This window comes from Stenella coeruleoalba (genome assembly GCF_951394435.1).
Source record: "Stenella coeruleoalba genome assembly, chromosome: X".
Lineage (NCBI taxonomy): Eukaryota > Metazoa > Chordata > Mammalia > Artiodactyla > Delphinidae > Stenella > Stenella coeruleoalba.
Genome location: NC_137152.1, coordinates 98,915,857 through 98,938,717, shown reverse-complemented (window position 1 = coordinate 98,938,717; position 22,861 = coordinate 98,915,857). Strand labels below are relative to the sequence as shown.

At 34.3% G+C, this 22,861-nt stretch overlaps 1 protein-coding gene across 7 annotated transcripts in view; it reads right to left on the bottom strand.

Annotated features, from left to right (window-relative positions):
• LOC307180253 (uncharacterized protein) overlaps nucleotides 1-22,861 on the bottom strand; it is a 1,346,125-nt gene that overhangs the window by 270,674 nt on the left and 1,052,590 nt on the right. For all 7 annotated transcript variants that reach the window (XR_013825695.1, XM_079910374.1, XM_079910375.1 and 4 more), the window contains one exon: nucleotides 15,178-15,246. The gene's annotated coding sequence lies outside the window, so the exon portion shown is untranslated. The remainder of the gene's footprint in view (nucleotides 1-15,177; nucleotides 15,247-22,861) is intronic.

The window sequence follows — 22,861 nt, the reverse complement described above, 5'->3', positions numbered from 1 at the left end:
ATGCATATATTTTAATAATATATATATAATTTTAAATTCACAAATGATAAAAACCATTTATTTATATGAACTTACAACTTAATTTATATTAAAAATAAAGTTAAAATCTAGCTTTAGTGCCAATATATAGAGCTTAGAAGTTGTGATCTCATCTTTACAAAAATAAGCTGAAAATCTTAAAATCTTGGACTTTCAACTGAAATGGCAGAAAAAACCTCTATCCAGGTATCTGGAGAGTCAGGCAAACCCAGAAAGTCACAAACAAGATATGCTTGCTTGATACAGAAGCTGCTGGGGCCAAACTGGTAGGAACACTTAAATGGTAATTTTTACAAACTGTTGGAAATTGAGAGTTGATTGGTGTGTGAGTGAGAAACTCCCAGGGGCCACAGTTCAAGGAGGAGCCCCACAGTTTCATGGTTTTATTTCCAGTAGTCCTACTAGGTTCTCATGGTGAAATTGCAGAAAGATCCCCTCATGATTCTGGCATGGAGAGGGGAAGATTAATCATTATGAAATACATCCAGAGCCTTCTCTGTAACAAATGCCTATTCTGAGGGAAAAAGACTTTACCAGAACCTTTTTCCAGTTGGGGAAAGCACATTCCTCCTGCCCTAGCCCTCTGTAACTTTCCTGTGTTATCTAAAAGAGAGAAAGCAATACCAGTGAAGAAACACTTGTGAAAGTTTGAAACTCTGAGTCCAGAGACACGAGCCTACAAATTACTGAGGTTTACAAAACACTTCCCTTCTCTCACAATTTACCACCACACCAACAGGGCTCCAGTGTAATAATAGGGGATTGCAGATGAAAGATTGCAAACAGACCCTCTGTGAGTAAGAGTACTTGGGGAATTCCAAAATGAACAAGGGAGACCAAAAAAAGAACACTAGAGGAATTTGAAGCCTTAGGCACATAGAGCTTCAAAAAACATTAAACATAAAATATTAAAAAGTCCAATAATTAGCCAGATTAACATAAATTTTCATACTAAAGCCTATTCCTATTACTCGATACAACACGTTCAGTTTTCAACAAGAAAACTGAAAGGCATTCCAAAGAGTAAGAAAAAATATAGTCTGAAAAGATAAAGTAAGCATCAAACTAGGCTCAGATATGACACAGATGATTAAACTATCAGATAGGGAACTTAATGATGATACATATGTTAAAGACACTAAAGGAAAAAGTAGACAGCATGCAGGAACAGGTAAGTAATGTAAGCAGAAGACGGAAACTCTAGGAAAGAAACACAATAAAATGCTAGAAATCAAATGCTGTATCAGAAATGAAGAATTCCTTTGATGAGCTAATCTGTAAACTGGACATAGTTGAGGATGGAATCAGTGAGCTTGAATATAGGTCAATAGACACTTCCCAAGCTAAAATAAGAAGAGTAAAAAGAATTTTAAAAAGAACAGAAAATTCAAGATCAGTGGGATAAGTTTTTAAATGTGTAACATATGTGTACTTGGAATAAAATAAGGAAAAGAAAAAATAGAGAAAGGAAATAGTTGAAGTAATAATAACTGATAATTTTCTAAAATTGATGAGAAACACCAAACCACAGATCGAGAAGTTCAGAAAAAAACAAGGATAATAAAGACCAAAATACTGTATATTATATTCAAACTGCACAAAACCAAAGACAAAATCATGCAAGAAGTCACAGCAGGGGATGGGGACTATAACTATAGAGGAACAAGGATAGGAATTACAACTGACCTCTCTTCAGACACCACTCAAGCAAGGAGTAAGTGGCATGAAATACTTAAAGTGTTGAAAGAAAAAAAAAACATACCAACCTAGAATTCTATGTCCAGTGAAATTATCCTTTAAATGTTAAGGAGAAATAAAGACTGTCTCAGACAAGCAAAAACTGAGTGACCTGTGAGTAATACACTTCTCTATTTCAATTTCTCTATGGACTATTGTTGAACTGCAGCTCATCATCTGGCACTCTGTGATCCACTTAACAAACATTAATAAAGTCATAACGTGGTGAATTTTTTAAGGTGATGAATCTATTCTGTATGATATTGTAATAAGAGGAGGCTAGAATCATTTACATGTAATAGATTAGAGTAGGAGACACTGGTATGAATTTAGGCTTAGCTTAATATATAAACAGATAGTTACATACAGAAATATTATAGATTTATAATAGTGTAATCAGTACACAGGTGTATACTAGTACACAGTGTGTAATTAGTACACAGGTAACTAAATGCACTTATATTTCCTCTCTCTATCAGCTGAGAGGACCTAGATATCACAATAGTAATGAGCACAACTAGCACCCAAATTTTAATTTCTTATACTATTCTCCAACAGTGGAACCAGGACTCCTTAGAGAAATGGCTGACTCTAGGACTAGGACAGGAGATACTCATGATAAATCTGGAATATCTTGTGTGCTAGAAAGTTAGAAAGTGCTAAACAAAAACAAACAAACAAACAAATAAAAAGCCTACAATGATGTGAATATGTTAAAGGGAATCAGGAATCAACTGAAAGAGCTCAGCTGGAACAATTTGAGCAACAAAATATAACAAGTAGTATAGAATTATAACCCAAATATAAAATAAATATACACGAGTCCATACTTATATAAACCAAGGATTGAACAAATAAACTGGAGAGAAGAGATAAATCTCCCATGTGGAAGAATTTCAAATAATTTTTATAGTTATGCTCCCATCCTCTTTAAGTGTGGGCTACACATAGTGACTTACTTCTAAAGAGTACAGTGTAGAAAAGGGGAAAAATAATTTTACAGTGGAGAAAACTGACAAATACTACCTCAGCCTGGAGATCAAGGTGAACATCAACAGTAATTAGTCATACTGATTGTATAATTCCCTGGATATTATGTGGTAAAATGGTACCTTATCCCTGTGGTCCTAACAGAAACAAATGACCCTAGTCTAACCAGGAGAAAAAAAATTAAAAGATACAAATTAGGGGATATTCTTGATTCTCCTCACTTAGTAAATTATTTTTTATTCTCTTTGGATGCTAGTGGAATTATTTACATTTGTAGTCCAACAAATTCATCAGGTTTTGACATATAGGGATCATTCTTGTTTAATTTTTCCTCATATATGGTAAGACATCTCAGTCTACAGATTCAAGACTTCCTTTATTTCAGTTGTTTTTTCTTGGTGGTGAAGTTATTTATGGTAACTAATTTATAGTACTGTCTCAATTTTTATGAAAATATTAATATATACTGTTTACAAACATATTTCCTTTACAATAACTAAATAAATTAATATTCTCATGGAGCTCATATAACAATTTTTTGTAGACCAAATTGATAAACAAGTAACTTTATTACATATCAGAATGCAAGTATTACAAGAAAATTACAAAGCTCTATCAAAGTTCAAAACAGAGGATTATTGGTGAAAAGTTGCTTAGCCAAACTAAAAAATATATATAATATTCAAATGAATCCTGTGGTAAATTTTGTAAAGAAAAGAGAAAAAAATCCTTTGTGTGATGGGAACCATTATCTCATAGGTTGTTAGAATATTTATGATTTTGAATGTTAGGCCTTTTCCAATATGCAGATAGGAGCAATACCCACTCCTCTTTAAAAGGCCCAGCTATAGCCTTAATCCTCTGCTATAATCACCCTACATTACCCACAATGTGAAGTACTACCTGGTTCCTGTTCTGGTCTCATGGAGCTTAACTTTGTGGGCATATAATGACTGGCATATAATTCCTGGTCCCTGAGTCACCTGAACTGAAACTGCCCCTACCAGTATCTTTATGCCTGGCTTAAACCATAGTTCCTAACTCAACTCTATACCTTCTGCCCAGGTTACAGTTGTGAATCCTGATAACAATCATGAATTATTGTAACTAATTTCTACTTGGTTGCAACCTCAGTATACTGTGACTACTGCCACCCTCACTGAACCCCAATTCTCTCTTCTGTCCCCCTCTGTCTTTCACACACACACACACACACACACACACACACACACACACACCCTCTCTACACATAATTCACATCTAAATCTGTTGACCATAGCCAGTTTCAGTTTCTGAAAGCCAAACCAAGACCATCTACTCAGAATCCCAGTCTTGATTGTGTTTTCTAGATACCTTGGCCTCTATTCCACCATCAAAACTAAACATAATTATTTCCCACTCTCTTGAAAGCGACCTGTCAGCCCTATGCTCTACCTTGGTTGGGAGAGCAGTCTCCAGATGATTTTAACATTGTTTCTCTCTTACTAAGTATATGTACTCTAAAAATTATTTTAAAGTTATTATGAACCTTAAAGCAGTGAGCCTTATCTCTAATCCATTATTTACAATACAATAGCCTTTATGCAATTTTTATTTGAAGCAGAGATCTTGGATGATCTGTATGTGTGCTTTGGAAGGCAGAAATAAATGTCCATTCCTTATTCTGTACTTCTACAAAATTCTCTGTCTTTGCCATCTGTGTTTTGGAAATATGCAGTTTTCTCTGCTTGTGTTTTATTTCTGATAAATAAGATAATTGGTAAATAACCCTAGAGAGCTATCCCTGTCAGCTCTTTGTTCTTTAAGGAGATGAAGTTGGGGGCTAGTTCTCATATAATTAAATTTAAAAGAATGCCATGACATCAACTTGTCTTATCTTTCTCCTCTGGTCTCTATACATGTCTGTACAAGTGAGCCACCTTTGCTATTAAAATTTTGGATCCAAGATTCAACCTTTTCAACTGGAGATTCGGAAGTTCAGAGCAAATTAAGATGTAGTTTTGTTTAGTAAATAAAGTATAATGAAAAATAGCTATGTTTGCATTTCTTACTTGGGATAATTGGGATTAAATGGTTTTCTCAACTGTTAACAGATATTAAAATCACACACACACACATATATATATATATATATATATATATACACATACACACACATATATACACATATAATTTATTTATTTCACTGTTGTTACATATTATTACTAGAACACTGTGCCTATAATAATCCCCCAGAAAAAAAAATTATATTGCACCTCACACCAGGTTAGATTAATTTATATAAAGTTCAACACATATTTTGTGTACTTGTAAATTCTGAGCAAGTTTGAAGTTAATATAAATTTGAGTCATAAATATATTTTTTCAGTTCTTCCAACAACCTTAATAATTGGTATCAAGTCATTCCACATGACAGTAAGCAGCAAGGTCTGTATGAAAGGAATGTGTTCCTAGATGTAGTAAAATTTATTGCTGTTTGGTGATGGGGAGACAATGGACGAATTATGAAGTGAGGTATAAAATAGGTGAGATTAGGTAGTTCAAGAAAAAAACTAACAATGCTTTAAAATCCATGCAAACATGATCTGGTCTCTCTGAATTTTCACAGTGGACTTCTCTTCAACTTAGACGTTTGCTTCTGAGGATTAGAGTACAGACTACTCTCCAAGTAAGATCTTTCTTATATTGATCCTCCAAATCTATACCTCCCTCTGAAATCTCCCTCCTCTATATAGGTAGTTCAATTTCTTATTCATCTTCCCTGACCACAATAGGACTGTAGATGTAGCAGCAATAAAAGTAAGCAGGGTGAATATTATATCCCCATTTCACTGAGTTTATTATTTATTATTAATTATTATTCTAAATTAAAGAGCTATTTAAAGAATATTATATGAGGCCTCTTCTCATTCTACAATAAGTAATCTATTTCAGAGAGTGAACTATATCTTCAAATAAAGAATTTTCTAGAAACTTCTTACTATATTAATTGACTTTGAACATTATATTATCTGTCACTTTGGATATATTATCAAAATAGCTGTTGGTCACGCATTCTACATAGTCAGTGCTCTGATAACCATTCATTCAAAAATATGGAAATATTTATGAGAAAATAGTAATGAATAAAGCAGATATGGTCCTGGCCTTCATGGAGCTTGTAGTCTGGCAGGGAAAAAGCAGAAACTGTAGTTGCATTAGCATAAACCAAATGATAAGGATCATTAAAGGGAACATTTGTCATGAACTGCCTGTACCCCAGGAATGCCAATCCTCCCACAGTTCCTTGACGGAAATAGATTGCCTTTATCTTTCCCCAGTATGACTGCAGGTGGCATTTAACCTTCTCACTAACCATCTGCTGAACAAGATTTCAATCAATTTCATGTTGACAAAGACCCAACACTTACCTGATTGGGCTAATTGTTTCTTGATATCTCAGGCAGGCTCTCAGGCTGCCATACCTTAGCAGGTATTTCTAGTCACCAGCTTCTAGTCCTTACTGATATAGATTTATTACTCTAATCTAAGCCCTAGGTCTAACACTGAAGGTACACTGGTCTGAAGGATCACAGAGAGATCACAGATCAGGCAAATATTCAACAAAATTTTTAAAAGGGGTGAGGATGGAGACTTCTGTTTCCAGTAGTATGGTAGATTAGATCATTTGGAAGACAATTCTACTATAAAATGATTTTATCTTAGAAAAAAGATACTTAGTAAAATATCACAGGATTTACAAGATGTAGGTAGATCTCCAAAAACCTTACAATTTACCCTGCTTTGAAAAAGGTAAAAATCACAAGAATAAATCTGAGCTGGGGGTGATCAGTTAGCAAGAAGGGGGGAACTGGATTACCATGATGGAAAATGCCAACGGAAGCACTGCTATTGTGACACTAAAACCTTGATGTATCAAAAGGTGGAGAAGCTGAAATTTAAGACATCTAGATTAATTTAGGAATCTCAAGGAAGAATAAAGTACTTATTTCTACCTCACACCTGGCTGAAGTAGACACAGATTCTGTTTAGAGGAAAATGTCCAAAATTTAGAAACTGAAGGACTCCCAACAGATTGAAACCAAGTAGACAAAATTTCAAAGTCAAAGATCAACAAGACCATGAGGAGGTAAACCACCATAACAGAGAATAAGCAGAAACTATAAACAACAGATTTAGATACAGAATATGTAAGAAACATTTAAAGAAGTAAAGATTGGGGTCACAAAGATGAGCAAGCAATAAGAAATTATCAGGAATGGCCAGACGTATCTGACAAAGAAACAAATGGGACTCATAGAAATTTGGTTGAAATTATATAAATATACAATTAAATATGTTTTATATATATTTATTTAAACAAAAATATATTTAGATACTTACAAATATATTTTAAGATACTATATATATATACATATATCAGAAATATAATCATGCATATAATTTCAACAGCCCATTGTAATTATGTACAGACAGAATTTGTTGTATGAGTATAGAACTTATTATATAATACAATCAGTTTTTTTAAGAGTATATTGCTTAATTTCCGAATATTTGGGGATTTTTCAAATTTGTTTCTGTTATTGATTTCTTATTTAATTCTGTTATGGTAAGAGAACTTAATTTGTGTGATTTTAATTTTTCACAGAGAAGGCAAGCTGGTTAAAAAAAAATTCTACCAGCTTTTGTTTCACTGGAAAAGTTTCATTTCACCTTCATTTTTTAAAAGTATACAATTCTTGGCTGACTTTTTTCCTTCCATATTTTAACAATTTCAATCCGTTGTCTTTTTGTTTTCTAAGTGTCTCATGAGAAGTAGGTTAAAATTTTTTTTTTGTTTCTCTATATTGAATTTCCTTTCCCTACCTGCCTTCCCCCAAATTTATTTTTACCTTTGTTATTGAGCGGTTTGATTATAAATTCTGTGTTTGTGGTAGCACATGCATTGCTTCTATCTTTTTGCTAAAATTCCACATCTCGTCATGCATGCTGTCCACATTTACCACTCGATCCTTTTACATATAACAGTAGTTGTTTTATTTTTTCAGCTTTATTGAGGTATAATTGACATATAAAACTGTATATATTTAAGATGCACAATATTTTTTGATATACACATACATTGTGAAATGATTACTACAATCAAGCTAAGTGACTTATCTATCACATGGTAGTTATTTTCAAATTCTTGCCTGATAGAACAAATTCTGGCTCATCTGAGTCTGTTTCTATATATTGCTTTATCTCATAAAAATGAATGTTTCTTCCTGAATTTGCTATGTGTCTTTTAATTGAGTACCAGAATTACTATCTAGAAAAACAACAAAGACTGAGTCAAGTGGTATTTGTTGCCAAAAATGGTTACACTTCTTTTGCCTGGCCACTAGTTGAGGGAGTTGAGTAAATGTAGCTAGTAATTGAGTTGGTTTGTTGTATTGCTACATTCAGTACAATGCAGTCTTCCATTTTATTCTCCATGGTAAGCAGTGGTTACTCTGTACTTAGTGTGAGGCTTGGTTACTGAGGAGTAATATTTAGCATTCCTGCTCAGCTTTCAGCAATGCCTTCCCACTTGTGTCACAAAAGAGGTCTTCCTATGCACTCTTGCCACACCCAGAGTGTTCTTGTTTGTTATTTGGTGCTAGGCTTGTAGAGCTGGCAAAAGAGATTCTCAGTTTTTCTTGTCAAAACTCATGTTTTAGGCAGGACCTGCGCACTTTGCCTTTGCGGATAAGGTCTAATCATGCCTATTTTCTCACCTTGTGTGAGCAAACTCTGCCCTGCAGCTGGGTAAGGTCTTTTATGAGAGACATTTTTATGTCCCTCCCCCACTGGCAGATGACTTTTGCTTTTACCCCCTCCTCCAGAAGCAGAGAATCTTTGTCTGCACTGTGCAGGCTAGAGAGAAGTTTCCCTACCCTTTCTCAAAGGGTAGATGGGACTTTCCTGTGCCCTTCCCCTAAAATGTGGGGTTATACCTGAACCCTGTGTCAGAAGAGTCGTGGTTCTACCCCTCATTCAGAAGAATTGAATCTTTGCCTGAGTATTGGGGGAAAGACAGTTTGTTTTTTCCTCCCCCAGTGGTTTAAGGCAATTTTTTCACACAAGAGAAGGATTCAAGAAAGACTATAGGGTTTTTACTGGCCTGGCATTGGAGACTGTACCCCTGCACCAACAATTACTCTCACTCTTGTCTTCTGCCCAGCCCCCAACCTTTCTTGTGAGTAACCAGTGGAGGTCCATGTAGAAGACTGTTAAGTCAATCTCATTTCCCTTGTGTAGGGGGGCTCCAGGTTATTCCAAACTGATATGTTAGTCCACACTCAACCATTTAGAATTTGTTACAATTACAGCTAATTTACTTTTAAGCATGTCTATGCCAGCTTCCTCTTCCTCCCATGAAATAGTTTATGCTTCTTGTCACAAGACTCTTGAGAGAGTCTTATCATTTTGGGGAAATAAGATTTTTGCATTTGCCTTGTGAGTTCAGTTCTCCAGTGGTGTCAAGAAGAGTTATGATTTTATAGATTATTTGGCATTTTTTCATTATGAAAATGGGGACAAAATTCTCTTACAGAAATGATAACACTACATTGTATGGTTTAAAAATATGTAAATGAAATATATATGACAACAATTGCACAGATAACAAGGGATGAAATGTAATTATACTATTGCAAGGTTTTTATATTTTACCATGAAGTGAAACAATATTAACTTTAAGTATACTATAAGTAAAGAATGTATATTTTAATTTTTTAAGCAGCAGCTTTAAAATTAAGGCAAAGATGTATGCCTAAATGGTCACAAGAATTAAAATGGAATACTAAAAAATATTTTTAAAATCCAAAGTAAAGACTGTAAAGAAAGACAAGAACAACATTGACATACAGGACAAATAAAAAAGTAGCAAAATAGTAAACTTAATCCAACCATACAGGTAATTAGATTAAATGCCAGTAGTTTAAACATTCTATTTAAAAGGCAGATATTGCCAGTCTGGATAAAAAAGACTAAATATATGCTGTCTACAAGAAATTCACGTTAAATATAAGAAAAAAAAAAGCTAATGAATGTGAGAATCAAAGATAAGAAAGGTTGAAGGGTTATACTAACAGCAGATAAAGAATACCTCAAGACAACAGCACTTCCTCAGAGATATTTCATAATAAAAAAAACTCCGTCACTTCATGAAGAAACAAATATAACCATAGTTTAAATGTGCCTAATAATGCATAAAAAACTGACAAAAATCAGCAGAAACAGGTAAAATCCATCATCATACCTCAAAATTATAGCACTCCTCTCTCAGTTATTGATAGTAAAACTACATATTCACCTAGCTTTCATATATTAAACACTAACCCCAAAACTACACGAAACAAATTCTTTTCAAGTGCACATGTAATGTTTAACATCACAGACCATACACTGGGCTGTAAAACAAGTCTCAATCAATTTCAAATTTTATAATTTTTCAGGCTATGTTCTCTGACTCAAGGAAAATAAGTTAGGAACCAGCATCAATAAAAGATATCTAGAAATTTCACAATTATTTGGAAATTAAACAACATACTTCTAAATAACCCATGAGTAAAGCTAAAACAGTGTTTAGGTGGAAAGCTATGCTTTAAATGCTTAGATTAGAAAAGAACAATTACCTCAAGTAAATGATCTAAGTTTCTACCTTACACAACTACAAAAAGAACAAATTGAGCCCAAAGTACAAGAAAGAACATAAAAAAGATAAGAGCAGAAATCAATGACTTAGAAAATGGACAAAGAAGAAAATCAATTAAAGCACAGTTGGTCCTTTTAAAAGATCCATAAAATTGATGCAATCTTAGATAGATAAGAACAATGAATGAAGCACCAAATTTCCAGTATCAGGGAAAAAAATAGGGACTATTACTGCAAATCATTTAAGCTTTAAAATTATGAATGGTATTATTAACAATTGTATGCGAATAAATTCAAATATTTAGATAAATTGGACAAAATCCTTTAAAGACACAAATTATCAAATGGACCCAAGTAGAAATAGAAAACTGAATAACCCTTTACTTATTAAAAGCATTAAATCATCAGTTAAGTATCTACCAACAAAGAAAACAAGACCTTGATGTTTTCACATGAATTGTATCCAACATGTATATAAGAAATAATTCCAATCCTACAGAACTATTTTAGAAAATAGGGGAGGAAATACTTCCCGAATCATTTTATGAGGATTACATACTCTATTTTTTTTTTACTACATCGCTGGTTTATTATAAATGGATATAACTCAGGAATAACCAAATGGATGAGAAGCAGAGGGCAAGGTATGGAGAAGGGGGGGCGGCAGAATTTCCGAGCCCTCTTCGAATGCCCCACTCTTCTAGCACCTCTACATGTTCACGAATCCAGAAGCCCTCCAAATCCCATCTTTTTGTTTTTTTTATAGAGGCTTCATTATACAAGCAAGATTGATTAACTCATTGACCATTGGTGACTGATTCAATCTCTAACCCTTCTCTCCTCTCTGTGGGTGGGACTGATAGTTCACACCATCTAATCAAGGTTGGTTCCTGTGACAACCAGACCCCCTCCTTAGGTGCTTTCCAAAAGAGACAACATAATCTTGATCTTAAAATCAGAAAAATACATTACAAGAACAGAAAACAAATGATCAATATCTTCATGAACAATGACAAAAATACTTAACAAAGCATTAATAAATTGAAACTAGTAATATGCCAAAAGGATTATACAACATTACTAGGTAGAGTTTACTCAAAGAATTCGAGGTTGGTTTCACATTTGAAAATCTATCCATGTCATTCACCACACTAACAGAATGAATGATAAAACCATATGATCATCTCAATATATGCAGGAAAATTATTTGATAAAATTTGACAGTTATCCATGATAAAAACTCTCAGCAAACTAGGAATATAATGGAAATTATTTAATCTGAAAAAAGTATCAATGAAAAACCTAGAGCTAACATAATGATAATAAAATTTTGAATGCTTCCCCTTTAAGATCCAGAAAAGGACTATGATCCTCCTGCTCTAACCATTTCTACTGAACACTACACAGGATATCCAAGTCATTGCAATAAGACAATAGAAACAAAAGGCCTAAATATTGAAAAGGATGAAACAAAACTGTTCTTTTAGTGCAACAAAATATGACTCTCTATGTAATAGTTCCTAAACAAATTAAAAGCTACTGTTATAAGTTAATTTAACAAGATTCAAAAATATAAGATCAATACAAAACATAAATTCTATTTCTGCATACTATCAGCAAACAAAATGAAATTAAAATTCTATTTTGAATAACGTAAAATATTTAAGAGTAAAAATCAAAATATACCCAACACATCTACTCTGAAACCTGACTCTAAATTATATGTAGAAATGCAAAAGAGTTACAATGGCCAAAACAATATTGAAAGATAAGTACACATTATGAGGACAAACTGCTTGAATTTAAGTTTATGTTCCAACAACACTAATTAAGACAGTGTGGCTGTGGCACAAAGATAAATAGGTCAGTGGATCAAAATTGAGTCTGATTGAGAATAGAGCAGAATAGAACAGACTGTTTCAAAATAATATCCATCATAATCCCATCAGGATTATATTTTTTATATGAGATGAAACTTTACTAAAGAGATATGTAAAAATATCTCCCTAAAAAGATTTGTACAAGAATATTCATAGAGATTTTATCCAAAATAGCTAAAAATGAGACAAAATCCAAATATACTTCAACAGGAGAATGGAAAAACAAATTGTAACATTCATATAGTGGAATACTACTTGGCACTACATAGGAAAAATGTTGATACATAAATGGGGAAGAATCTCACTGCTAACATGCTGAGCAAAAATAGACACAAAGAGTTCATAGTATAGCATTCATTTTATTTAAAACTATAGATTAAGTAAAATTAATCCAAGGTAAAAAAAAAATAAGAACAAGATTTCCTCTGGAGTAGATTAACTGGGAAGGGATATGAAGAAACTTTCTGGAGCATATATCAAGCTCATCAAAATGAACTTTAAGAATGTGAACATTTCACTGTATGGTAATTTTATCTATTAAATGGGTACAAAAAATACTGAATTGCAATCTACAGATTCAAAGGAATCCGTACCAAAATACCAAGGGCATTTTTCACAGAACTAGAAAAAATAATGTCAAAATTTGTATGGAATCACCAAAGACCCTGAATAGCCAAAACAATCTTGAGAAAGAAGAACAGAGCTGGAAGAATCACCCTCCCTGACTTCAGACTACAGTACAAAGCCACAGTCATCAAAACAGTATGGTACTGGCACAAAAACACACACATAGATCAATGGAAGAGGATAGAGCGTCCAGAAATAAACCCACGCGCTTATGGTGAATTAATATACGACAAAAGAGGCAAGAATATACAATGGAGAAAAGGCAGCCTCTTCAATAACTAGTACTGGGAAAACTGGACAGCTACTTGTAAAACAATGAAATTAAAACATTCTCTAACACCATTTACAAAAATTAACTCAAAATGGATTAAAGACCTAAATGTAAGACCAGATACCATAAAACTCCTAGAAGAAAACATAGGCAGAACACACTTTGACATAAATCATAGCAATATTTTTTAGATCTGTTCCATAAAGCAAAGGAAATACAAGCAAAAATAAACAAATGGGACCTAATTAAACTTCAAAGTTTTGCACAGCAAAAGAAACCATCAATAAAAAGACAACCTAATGGGGCTTCCCTGGTGGCGCAGTGGTTGACAGTACACCTGCCAATGCAGGGGACACGGGTTCATGCCCCAGTCCGGGAAGATCCCACATGCCGCGGAGCAGCTGGGCCCGTGAGCCATGGCCACTGGACCTGCGCGTCCTGAGCCTGTGCTCTGCAATGGGAGAGGCCACAACAGTGAGAGGCCTGCATACCGCAAAAAAAAAAAAAAAAAAAGACAACCTAATGAAAGGGAGAAAATATTTGCCAATGATATGACCAATAAGGGGTTAATATCCAATATATATAAATAGCTCATACAAGTCAATATCAAAAACCCCACAAACACCCCAATTAAAAAATGAGCAGAAGAACTGAACAGACGTTTTTCCAAAGAGGAAATGCAGATGGCCAACAGGCAAATGAAAAGATGCTCAAAATTGCTAATCATCAGGGAAATGCAAAACAAAAGCACAATGAGATATCACCTCACACATGTCAGAATGGCTATCATCAAAAAGAACACAAATAACAAACGTTGGCCAGGATGTGAAGAAAAGGGAATCTTTGTACACTGTTGGTGGGAACGTAAATTGGTGCAGTCACTGTGGAAAACAGTATGAAGGCTTCTCAAAAAAACTAAAAATAGAACTACCATATGGCCCAGCAACTCCACTCCTGGATATATAGCTGAGAAAAACAAAAACACTAATTCAAAAACATACATGCACCCCGACGTTCATAAAAGCATTATTTATAATTGCCAAGATGTGAAACCAACCTAAGTGTCCATCAACAGATGAATGGATAAAAATGTGGTGTGTGTGTGTGTGTGTGTGTGCGCACGTATATACACACGATAGAATAATACTCAGCCATAAAAAAGAATGAAATTTTGTCATTTGCAGCAACATGGATGGACTTGGAGGGTATTATGCTAAGTGAAATAAGTCAGACAAAGAAAGACAAATAACTGTATCATATCACTTATATGTGGAATCTAAAAAATACAACAAACTAGTGAATATAACAAAAAAGGAAACCCACAGATGTAGAGAACAAACTTGTAGTTACTAGTGGGGAAAGGAAAGGGGGAGGGGCAATATAGAGGTAGGGGATTAAGAGGTACAAACTATTAGGCATAAAATAAGCTACAAGGATATATTGTACCACATGGGGAACAGAGCAAATATTTTATAATAACTATAACTATAAATAACTATAATAACTATAAATAACTATAATAACTATAAATGGAGTAGACCCTTTGAATCAGTATATTGTACACCTGTAACTTATATAAGATTGTATAGCAACTATAATTCAATTAAAAATTTAATTTAAAAAAAGAAATATTGAATTCTAAGTTAATAGATTTTCTTTCTGAAGTGTTATGGATTCACAAATCTGAAACTACCTCTGTGTATACTTGCTTAAGTAAATGCATAAATAATGAGAGCCATTTTTACCACTGTTGGAAAAGAGAGGTAAACATACGAATCAGAAAAGACTAGCATATACCTTTCAGTATAGAAATTTCAGGTATCAATATAATCTCAAATTTTAATCTGCTGCATTGAAAATTAAGAGATAGTGGAACAGCTTCTACAGATGGTAATGCAAGAATCACATACTCAGATATTCATTTACAGCATAAAAATAGTAGAAAGATTTTACCTGCATCATTCCATCCCCCTTGCCAGTACAACTCAGTGTCAAGAGGAATCCCCTCCACCATGGCTTCCCCTGCACAAGAAAAAAAGAGAAGACTCAAAATATCAGAAACAAATAAGAGACATTCTAATGAATGTTTCAGAAATAAAGATTATCTTAAGGGACTATTATAAACAATTATATATCAACTAATTGGATAACCTGGGAAAAAATAAACTTCTAGAAACATACAACCTACTAAAGCAGAATCAAGAAGAAATAGGAAGCCTAAACAGACCAATAACAAATAAGGAGATTGAATCAGTAGTCAAAAACCTCCCAACAAAGAAAAGCCCAGGACCAGAGGACTTCATGGGTAAATTCTATCAAACATTCTTAAACTCTTCCAAAAAACAAAAGGGGGGACATATAGAAACATTTAAGAAGGCCAGCATCACAGTGATAGCAAAGCTATACAAAGACACTAAAGAAAAGAAAAGCACAGGCTCATATCCTGGATAAACATAAATGCAAATATCCTCAATAAAACATTATCAAACCAAATTCAACTGTACATTAAAAGGATTATACACTATGGCCAAGTGGGATCTATCCCTGGGATGCAAGTATGGCTCAACATACATGAATCAAGAGGGTAGTAATAAATTAGAGCAGTGTGTCAGAGGTCCCCAAGACCACTCACAGTTTGATGACTTGCTAGGAGGACTAAGAGGTCTTAGTATATAATGTCACCCATCACTATGTTTTTTTTACAGTGAAAGAATATAAAGCAAAATTAGCAAAGGGAAAAGTCAAAGGGGACAAAGTCCAGAGAAAACCAGGCATAAGCCCTCTCCCTTTGGGGTCACACAAAACATGCTTAAATCTTCTAGCAATGAGTTGTGAAAATACAAATGAAATTTTGTCTATAAATAAGCTCATTAGAGACCTAGTTCCCAGAATTTTATTGAGGGCTGATCATATTAGGCACTGTCTGCCTATCATGTGTCAAAACTGCATACTCGCAGAAGGAAGGCAGGATAAGCCACATTATTCATATAAATAGTGTAGGCACAGTGAGCCACTCCTACCAGTTAGAATGATGGGAACCTTCCCTAAATCCAAGTTCTCAGATGTTAGTGAAGACCAACCTTGTAAGCAGGACTTACAAAGGATAGCAGTCAAGCCTAGTCTATCAGTGCTTTCTATGTGAGCAGGGAGTTTAACATTTAATTTATGCATTTTTGTATTATTCCACTTGTTACAATGAGTTCAGTTGGCCTTTGAATTTAAAATATTCATTAGTAAATAGAAAATATAGTTCAATTTGAAAACATAATACATATATTCACCCTACCACCTTCTCAAAATTTTATTAAAAGAGAAGAATAATAACACTATGAAAGAAAGTACATCTCCAGCAGACAAAAAAAGAAACTTTTAAAATTATAAAAAAGACAGAACAGATTAATAATGAAAACAAAAAGAGCTGAAGAACTTTCAGTCTCACTGAGAGAAAGAGGGGGCCCCACAAATATTACTCTGAGCAGAAACTGTGTATAACTATAAGAACAATAACAACAGGAATTGAAAGGAACATGGGTACTTTTCCCATGTAATTAAAGGTCAGTAAACAAATTTCATTCCCTCTTTCTTAAAGTGGCTGTTTTCAGTGTTTTGACCACAGGATAAAAACACAAGTAGGGTACTCTAAAATACGACAAATTATATAGGAATAAGCAGAGTGCTTTAATTTCCTGTCAACCATCACAAAGGACACAGATTCCCTAAATTCAGAACCCCAGGAAAAACTAAACTCTAAAGGAATCCTAGTAACTACAATATGCCCCTCAACAACTATCCAAGCCAAGGGTAACCTGTTAATTCAAACCTGCATTCATGAAAAGAGAAAAGGTGAATTATTTATGCCTAAAGAAAGTGGCCAATTTGAATCAATCTTAACCATTATATGTAAATATGGATATACAATCAAGAATCAACTAGTGAAGAAAACCAACATGATGTAACTGAAAGCATTAAAATTCTGCAAAGTGAACACATTATGTAATCTTATAATTTATATTTTCCTATTAATTCTAACATTGAAGTTGCACCCTCATTGCTGCATCCTCATCCTCTACTTTTTATAATGCTATACTTTCTCAAAGCTCTCAGAGGCAGCCATTTTTAATGTCCATGAACTTTGAAATTAAAAGTTAATATTTTGGCTAAATAACAGAATGACCCAAGCTGAAGATGTAATTAATAAACATAAGATTAAATTCAGGTATTTTCCAGGAGTGCAGTGAAAATGTATAAAAAGATGAGAAGAAAAATAAGTGAGATACATAAAATGGGTGCAATAGTTCCAATATCCTTTTAACAGGGATCAAAATAAATAGACTATAGACAATGAAGAGTAGGAGGGAAATAAATAGTGTAAAATAACTCTGAATAGAAGAATGAACTAAGTGTCATTATGGAAAGTCCAAAAGGGAATATTTTTTAAGTTTAAAAATCTGAAACAATTGGGTGAAACTTCTGAACCACAAATATTCAATTTTTTTTAACTTCAGAAAGAAAATATAAAAGCAATGCCTAAAACAAAACAAGAATCAGACTAGAGAACAGAGCAATATCTCCATAGTTCTGTGGGAGATTTATTTTGATGTTATAAAAGTCATACCTAGACAAAGAATTTTGTCAGTAAATGACAGAACATACAGAAAATAAGGCTAGAGAAGATGTGAAAAACAAAATTAACATATGCATATGGCCATGTATACATTACTGTTTGTAACAGCAGCAGAATATACATTCTTTTTTGTATAGAATGTACAAAATTGATTATTGATATAATTGATTTACAATGGTGTGTTAGTTTCTACTGTATAACAAAGTGAATCAGCAATACATATACATTTATCCCCATTTGTCCTCGCTCTTGCATCTCCCTCCCACCCTCCCTATCCCACCCCTCTAGGTGGACACAAAGCAACGAGCTAATCTCCCTGTGCCATGTGGCTGCTTCCCACTAGCTATCTATTTTACATTTGGTACAGTATATATGTCCATGCCACTCTCTCACTTCATCCCAGCTTACCCTTCCCCCTCCCCGTGTCCTCAAGCCCATTGTCTACATCTGCGTCTTTATTCCTGTCCTGCCCCTAGGTTCTTCAGAACCGTTTTTTCTTTTTAGATTCCATATGTATGTGTTAGCATATGGTGTTTGTTTTTCTCTTTCTGACTTAATTCACTCTGTATGACAGTCTCCAGATCCATCCACTGCACTACAAATAACTCAATTTCGTTTCTTTTTACGGCTGAGTAATATTCCATTGTATATATGTGCCACATCTTCTTTATCCATTCATCTGTTGATGGGCACTTAAGTTGCTTTCATGTCCTGGCTATTGTAAATAGTGCTGCAATGAACACTGTGGTACATGACTTGTTGAATTATGGTTTTCTCAGGGTATATGCTCAGTAGTAGGTTTGCTGGGTCATATGGTAGTTCTATTTTTAGGTTTTTAAGGAACCTCCATACAGTTCTCCATAGTGGCTGTATCAATTATATATTCCCACCAACAGTGCAAGAGGGTTCCCTTTTCTCCACACCCTCCCAAGCATTTATTGTTTGTAGATATTTTGATGATGGCCATTCTGACAGATGTGAGGTGATATCTCATTGTAGTTTTGAGTTTCATTTCTCTAATGATTAGTGATGTTGAGCATTGTTTCATCTATTTGTTGGCAATCTGTATATCTTCGTTAGAGAAATGTCTATTTAGGTCTTTTGCCCATTTTTGGATTCGGTTGTTTGTTTTTTTAATATTGAGCTGCATGAGCTGCTTGTACGTTTTGGAAATTAATCCTTTGTCAGTTGCTTCATATGCAAATATTTTCTCCCATTCTGAGGGTTGTCTTTATGTCTTGTGTATAGTTTGCTTTGCTGTGCAAAAGCTTTTAAGTTTCATTAGGTTCCATTGGTTTATTTTTGTTTTTATTTCCATTTCTATAGCGGGTGGGTCAAAAAGGATCTTGCTGTGATTTATGTCATAGACTGTTCTACCTATGTTTTCCTCTAAGACTTGTATAATGTCTGGCCTTACATTTAGGTCTTTAATCCATTTTGAGTTTATTTTTGTGTGTAGTGTTAGGGAGTGTTCTAATTTCATTCTTTTACCTGTACCTGTCCAGTTTCCCCAGCAACACTTACTGAAGAGGCTTTCTTTTCTCCATTGTATATTCTTGCCTCCTTTATCAAAACTAAGGTAACCATATGTGCATGGGTTTATCTCTGGGCTTTCTATCCTGTTCCATTGATCTATATTTCTGCTTTTGTGCCAGTAACATACTGCCTCAATTAATGTAGCTTTGTAGTATAGTCTGAAGTCAGGGAGCCTGATTCCTCCTGCTCCGTTCTTCATTCTCAAGATTGCTTTGGCTATTTGGGGTCTTCTGTATTTCCATACAAATTGTGAAATTTTTTGTTCTAGTTCTGTGAGAAATGTCATTGGTAGTCTGACAGGGATTGCACTGAATATGTAGATTGCTTTGGGTAGTATAGTCATTTTCACAATGTTCCTTCTTCCAATCCAAGAACATGGTATATCTCTCCATCTGTTGGTATCATCTTTAATTTCTTTCATCAGTGTCACAGTTTTCTGCATACAGGTGTTTTGTCTCCTTAGGTAGGTTTATTACTAGGTATTCAATTCTTTTTGTTGCAATGGTAAATGGGAGGGTTTCCTTAATATCTCTGTCAGATTTTTCATCGTAAGTGTATAGGAATGCAAAAGTTTTCTGTGCATTAATTTTGTATCCTGCTACTTTACCAAATTCATTGACTAGATCCAGTAGTTTTCTGGTAGCAGCTTTAGGATTCTCTATGTATAGTAATATGTCATCTGAAAACAGTGACAGCTTTACTTCTTCTTTTCCGATTTGGATTCCTTTTATTTCCTTTTCTTCTCTGATTGCTGTGGCTAAAACTTCCAAAACTATGTTGAATAAGAGTGGTGAGAGTGGGCAACCTTGTCTTGTTCCTGATCTTAGAGGAAATGGTTTTAGTTTTTCACCATTGAGAATGATTTTGGCTGTGGGTTTGTCATATGTGGCCTTTATTATGTTGAGGTAAGTTCCCCCTATGCCTACATTCTGGAGGGTTTTTATCATAAATGGGTGTTGAATTTTGTCGAAAGCTTTCTCTGCATCTATTGAGATTATCATATGGTTTTTATCTTTCAATTTGTTAATATGGTGTATCACATTGATTGATTTGCGTATATTGAAGAAACATTGCATTCCTGGGATAAACCCCACTGATCATGGTGTATGATCCCTTTAATATGCTGTTGGATTCTGTTTGCTAGTATTTTGTTGAGATAAATACAGAACAGAAATGAATAAAACAGAAACAAAGTTGATATAGTAAGAAAAGTTGGTTCTTTGAAAAGATCAATAAAATTTATCCTCTAGGCAAGACTGAGTGAGAAAGTAAGAAAATAAAGCAGGCACAACTAATGAATATCAGGAATGAAAATAAATAATATTAAACAAAATTAAAATTAACAAAATTAAAGATGGTTATAGACATTAAAACTTAAAAAGAGAATGTTAACTTTATAATATAATTGTAAAGTTAAATGAAATAGGTTCAGAAGATAATATAACAATGAAATTGATAAAAAAATTGAAAATATGAATATGTCAGTAGTATAAATATTAAAAAAGAAATTATATTAATAATGTATCTTCCCACTGAGAAAATATACTGAATGTTCACAAAAAAAAACAATTATAATATTAGAGAAACTCTTCTAGAAAGCAGAAGAGTGTACCCACATCAACACTTTTTATTAAGCTAAATGATCTTGATCAAAAACCTATCAATAGTATTGTAATGAAGCAAAGCTTACAGATCAGTCATTCTTGTAAGCTTCAAAATCCTAAACAAAATGCAAATCAAATATAAAAAGTACGTTATAAAAAGTATATTACAACATTACTGTATTAAGTTTATCAGAGAAACATAAGGTGAGTTTAATATTAGGTAATTCAGTAGTATGAAGCTTTGCATTAGGCAATTAAACAAGAAACATCACATGATAATTTCAAAATATCCAGAAAAAGCATCTGATAAAGTCCAATATTAGTTTATGTTGGGGCTTCCCTGGTGGCGCAGTGGTTGAGAGTCTGCCTGCCGATGCAGGGGACGCGGGTTCGTGCCCTGGTCTGGGAGGATCCCACATGCCGCGGAGCGGCTGGGCCCGTGAGCCATGGCTGCTGAGCCTGTGCGTCCAGAGCCTTGCTCCGCAACGGGAGAGGCCACGGCAGTGAGAAGCCCACGTACCGCAAAAAAAAAAAAAAAGTATTTACAACCTCCCCCAAGAACAACAATGACAACTACAACCAATCTCATACATAATAGTGAAAGTTTGGGCTTCCCTGGTGGCGTAGTGGTTGAGAGTCCGCCTGCCGATGCAGGGGACACGGGTTCGTGCCCCGGTCCGGGAGGATCCCACATGCCGCGGAGCGGCTGGGCCCGTGAGCCATGGCCGCTGAGCCTGAGCGTCCGGAGCCTGTGCTCCGCAACAGGAGAGGCCACAGCAGTGAGAGGCCCATGTACCACAAAAAAAAAACAACAACAAAGAAACAAAACAAAACAAAAAAAATCCCTTCTAAAATCTCATCAAAAAAAAAAAAAAGATACTTAGGAATAAACCTGACCAAGGAGGGGAAAGACTTATATGCTGAGAATTATAAAACATTGAGGAAGGAAACTGAAGGTGATTCAAAGAAATGGAAAGATATCCAATACTTTTGGATTAGAAGAATTAATATTGTCAAAATGGTATTACTACCAAAAGCAATCTACAGATTTAATGCAATCCCTATCAAAATACCCATGACATTTTTCACAGAACTAGAACAAACAACCTTAAAACTTATATGGTACCATGAAAGACCCAGAATTGCCAATCAATCCTGAGGAAAAAGAACGAAGTAGGTGCCATAACCCTCCCAAACTTCAGACAATACTACAAAGCTACAGTAATCAAAACAGAATGGTACTGGCACAAAAACAGACATATGGATCAATGGAATAGAAGAGAGAGTCCAGAAATAAACTCACAAACCTACAGTCAGTCTTCAACAAAGGAGGCAAGAATATACAATGGAGAAAAGACAGTCTCTTCAGCAAATGGTGTTGGGAAAGCTGGACAGCCACATGTAAGTCAATGAAGTTAGAACACACCCTCACATTGTACACAAAAATAAACTCAAAATGGATTAAAGACTTAAATATAAGACATGATAACATAAAACTCCTAGAAGAGAGCACAGGAAAAACATTCTCTGACATAAATTGTACCAATGTTTTCTTAGGTCAGTCTCCCAAGGCAACAGAAATAAAAGCAAAAATAAACAAATGGGACCTAATCAAACTTATAAGCTTTTTCACAGCAAAGGAAACCATCAACAAAACAAAAAGACAACCTATGGACCAGGATATAATATTTGCAAACAATGTGACTGACAAGGGCTTGAAACATGAAAACAGTTCATACACGTAAGTAACAAAAAAACCAAACAACCTAATCATATAATGGACAGAAGATCCAAATAGACATTTCTCCAAAGAAGACACACAGATGGCCAATATGCACACGAGAAGATGCTCAACATCGCTAATTATTAAAGA